Below are 5,388 nucleotides of genomic sequence, written 5' to 3'. Positions count from 1 at the left end.
CAACTCGAGTTGAATGAGATACTTTCTCCAGTACAATTTAGCAACCGATCATCATTAATGAGCAAATCTACATGCTACGATCGGACTTGTCATCGGTCGAGTGTGCGTGAGCTGTGATTTTCTATCGTTTTCAATCGTAAATATCATAGCCTATATGCTAAAGAGGTTAATAAAATATCTGTAAAAAGTTAAAATAAAATAAACTGCATAAAAATATATTTGGGAACTTGCAAGTTATAGGAATACATTTTGAGAAATACTAAATTTAGAAGCAAATATTTTCTCTGCAGGAAATATACAGGGAATATACGATGATTACCCGTGGCTTTAATATAATTTGCGGCTTAAGTGGTAAAACAGCCACAGCTTGACCATTGGGAATGAATAGAGAACTTCTAATTCTCACGTTCATGCTCGTGTTTCTTTTTGTTGAAGTTCACTTGAATCTTATGAGTCAGCACCTGGTAAACATGGTGTCAATTCATGGTGTAATATTATGTGCATTCAAATGATTTTTTTAAAAAAGCCATACTCCTGACAGCGTATTGTGAACTTTTTCATGTTTCAGAAATTATCTCACCCGCCCGCCATTCCCTCATCGACGTTGTCGATTTTTTTTTGGGGTGTCAGGCCATTGATAAAATTTGAATAGTATAAATTCTTACACCAGATGATTAAATATCCACAAAGCTGTTCTTCATTATTTTTTACATTATATGAGGTAGTGTACTTCAATTCAAAGTTAATTATTTTTGTTATTAAATTTTACACTCCTCGTTCAAGAAAAAGCTTTAAGATTAGGGGAAATTTTACTTATATGTGCGACTTCTAACATATAATTATAAATTTTGGAATTTTGAAAATTGTGGAACAATTTATTGTTCGGATTAAATGGTGGAATATAAAAACGTAACCTGTTTCCTGTATTTTACACCCATTTTTTTTTATCCAACGTACTTTTAACTTTGGTTATTCTGTTCGAATACTAACCGATTTATGTTATTAATAATAAAAATAACAAGTTCTCTGCTTTCTTGTACCTTGAAATGAACTATGGCTATTTCTAGGGTTGGGTAGATGGACAGTTTCGAACCCTCCCGATGCGAATACGCCTTCTTCAAACTGATAAACTTTCAACTACTCCACTGCTATTTGCGTAATTATTGGAATTTTGAAAATGATATGAGTACAGAAAATGTGTTTCCCTTTATGAAATATGTATAAGGGAAAATTATAACTTAGGTGCTAGGCTCCAAGTTTAGTTCTATCTTGGTACCTGGGCTCATGGAAAGAAAAACTCCGCCTATTGATAATATAAATATAAACCATACGAGGGGTCTCCGTCTTCCAGTAGTTGTAACGTTGTTACCTGGTAATCAAGGTGTCCCGGTTCTATACCCGGTGATGGTTCGGATCCCACTTTAAACTGTAGACCCAGTCCCGATTAGCCTATCTGTGCATGAGGTGGACTTGAAACAAAAATTCAAACAAACAAATTCAAATCATACGACTTTTACAATAGACATTTTGAAAGACTAGGATCTCCTTAGCTCATATTTCTCATCAGGGAGGGCTCGTAGGTTCCGTTATTTAAAATGCACCTCCTCCATCCAACTTACCATCAAAACAAATGCTGTGAAGTTAAAGTGGTATCATTGAATATAAAATCATGGGGTTCATGCGGAATAATACTCAAATTTTGGAACGTGTAGCTCTTGCTGTTGCCTCGGTGACCGAGAGAGTTGAGTGGAGTACTGAACTAATGATCTCAGGTTTGAGTACTGACATGGCCAAGGGTGTTCCTTTGTGAGAGCACCTTCGTCAATTTCGTCCAATCTTCATTCATTCTCATTGTCGCAATAAGCTAAAGGTGACAGGAAAGCAACGTAATAATAATAATAATACATTTCTTTATCAAGCCGGCGAGGCTGCTCTGCCACATAACCCTTGTCAATGTAATGTTACATATATAATAAACTGCATATGGAGCAGTAAGCTACAAGTAAAATAATAGCTATATACTTGTAAGAGATACACAAAATTTAATGAATACACAAAGTGATTAACTGCAAATACAAAGGACAAAATAATAAAAGGCAAAAATGATATGTAATTATAAAAATACAATTTCATGCAGTGACTTGATACCTTCAATATGTGCCGCGACTCTGCCATTGTTCCATTTACAGTAAATCTTTTACTTTACCTCTGAAGCTTACGGGGTTGTTTATGCATGCGATGTTTGCAGGAAATGCATTCAATGCTTTCGGAGCAGAAAAAAAAAAGGAAAAAGATGATTTGTAGGCCGTGGTTGAATGATGGGGTAAATCGAAATTGTTCCGCTTGTGGGTAGCATGTTCATGGATATCCCTACGAGCATGCATTTTTTCGAACAGATACTGCGGTTTGCCTTCTATGTTAATATACCGCGGACGAAACAGAGATAATGCAGTATCCTTCTGTTTCCTTCTGCTCTGTTTCTTGGGGCCTCCCGATGGCGCAGTGGTAGCGTCGCCGCCTTGTAACCAAGGTGTCCCGGGTTCGATACCCGGTGGAAGCACATAGTGGTTCGGATCCCACTTTAAACTGTAGGTCCAGTCCTGATTAGCCTTACTGTGCATAAAGTGGACTTTAAAACACCAAATCAATATGTTCTGTTTCTTCTCTTACAAACATGAAAAAATAAAATAAATAAATAAATTAATTAAATTGAATTATGCTGAAACAAACAAAGAAATCGACCACGCTATAAGCCAGCACAAGACATTATACTATACTGGATCCGCGCTTAGAAGGAACTGTACGGTAAACAAATGCACGTGTATGAATACAGTGTTGCCAACCAATAACTGCAGAATATAGCGAAAAGCGAATTATCACAGTGTGTAGTTTCTACATTATATTGTAGAAATTATTTTTATGACTTAGAAGGAACTGTACTGTAAACAAATGCAAGTGTATGAATACAGTGTTGCCAACCAATAACTGCAGAATATAGCGAAAAGCGAATTCTCACAGTGTGTAGGGTTCTAGATTATATTGTAGAAATGCTTTTTATGGATAATCACCATAATCACAATGTGGACACGTCATACCCTATTTGTTGCTAGTTTTCATAGAATAAAGAATACAAATTTTCCTCCTCACTTCCCTCACAAGAAAAGCCATTTTTTGAATGGCCAGTTCTTTCCGAGTGTTATCTTTGTATATCCGTAGGTTTATTAAATATATATATGTAGTATATTCACATAACTAGAGTAGTTTTGCATACATTTTTAGAGTTTTCCAAATTTCACGCAAATTGGACAAAAATTGTAAGAGAATTTGAAAAAAAAATCCAATATCGTGGATCCGCGATTTTCTTTTTTTATGCTATCAAAAAATGAAGTAGACCCTATCTTGCAATGGACGTAGAGAATATATGTGCAGAATTTCGTCTAATTTACTCAAAAATCGTAAGAGGTTTGACGAATCGAAAATTACCAACGAAATGGAACTTCAGCCACTTTATTTCTTCCATTTTTCAAAATTTTTAAAATCTAGCATCATATTTACAAACAGCGACGTAGACAACGTTCGAATAGGAACATCTGCAACAATACCACAAGGATTAATACTGCTGTTAAAGAAAATAAATAAACAAACGAAAAATAGGTCACTTCCGTGCCTATTTTTGAATGAAGTCAAATAAGTATGATACTACTGTGCAAATATCTGAAAGCCATTATTGTCACCAATGCAGGACCAAAAAGTTCAAAACAGCTAATTTTAGCAAAAGAATAGGCGGATTGGCAACACTTCTCGTTGAGTCTGCTTGAACAACAGACCCTGCCACGCGCAACAAAATATAGTCCACTTTCTAACTTGCAAGAATAGAACATTCCTTCAACACAATTGTAATTATCGTACTCTATAATTATCATAACCAATATTTAGTATGTAAATGAACTCCAGGTTGGCATAAATACACAAGACGTGACAATTTTTACTCTGGGTACAACACGCATGCGTAAAGGCTGGGCATGCGGGAGGGAATTTCAATTTGTGCGAGATTGATGTTCGCGTTGGCTACGTTAAACACTGCAGCGGGAAACCGTTGAAAAGCGCCGAGAAACAAATTGTATTGAATGTGTTCGCAAAGTTTTGCGAGAAATATCCAACTATGGTTATCCAGGACGTGATGAAATTGACATCTGAGTTTACTGGTGTCTCTGTTAAGAGTGTAAAATCTGCGCGCAGCGAGGTTCTAAATAAGGGCATTTTAACAACACCAGGGAAAAAGCGTCAACGTCAAAAGCCTGTGTTACAAGTTCAGTGCGATGAGTTTGCGAGAAGTGCCATCCGTCGTAAGGTTCATCACTTTTTTGAGAGGAACGAAGCGCCAACAATAAATAAAGTGTTGGTGAGTGTGAATAGTGATCCGGATCTGCCGAACCTTAAGAAAACAAGTTTCCACACACTTCTGAAAGAAATCAGCTTCGAGTTTGTGCAACGCAACAGAAAAAATATTATTGTTGACCGAGAAGACATATTGTTGTGGCGCCGGAACTACCTGAGAAAAATACGCGAATACAGGCGGGAGGGGCGAAAGTTGTATTTCCTTGATGAAACGTGGGTGAATGAAGGCCATATTGTTTCTAAGGTGTAGGTAGATTCTGCCGTAAATTCTAAAAAAACAGACTTTCCTCTAAGGATTAACCACAGGGCTAAGAAACCCGACCGGCAAAGGCAGACGCCTTATTGTATTGCATATTGGAGAAAGAAGAGGAATGCTTCTGGGAATCAGATTACATGTGCGACACGATTGTTGACCGACTTGTTATCAATCCAGCTGATAGCAGTAGCGGCGGCACCAACAGTGAAGGGGAGGAATCTATGGAAGGAATCGACTTTCTATCTGACTCTGCTTAGGCAAGTAAAACACTTTTATATCTTCAAATTAAATTCTTAAGTACAGAAGTTCAGCTTATCTTGTGAATAGTTATAGTTTTCCTTTTTATTTAATTTCTCGTAGCTTGTAACATTGCTTTCGCGCCAACTTTCTCTCACACGTGGTGGCAGCAGCAGAAGCTTTTCTATCATCCAATCGCTGAAGCCTGGCGGAGTAATACCTTTGCCCTTGTGTTTACAGTGCAGTCCCTTCTAAGCGCGGAAAAGGTATAGAATTTACAATAAAGCTACCAAATCATCGCGCATCATGAGTCTACGTTTTGAGCTGTTCAGATGAAATACATGTATAATTGCTCGTAACTGATGGTAGGTTGGGCTATTGCACTGTTTTGTAGGTGATGTACCGTTGCATGATGGATAAAAACAATAGAGTCGTTCGTAGCAATTGAACAGTTCAATACCCTTGTTACCAATGCCCGGTATGGAATACACAACGTC

Source organism: Lepisma saccharinum, chromosome 14 (genome assembly GCF_977018435.1).
Source record: "Lepisma saccharinum chromosome 14, izLepSacc3.1, whole genome shotgun sequence".
Classification (NCBI taxonomy): domain Eukaryota; kingdom Metazoa; phylum Arthropoda; class Insecta; order Zygentoma; family Lepismatidae; genus Lepisma; species Lepisma saccharinum.
Note: the sequence above shows the minus strand (reverse complement) of the source record.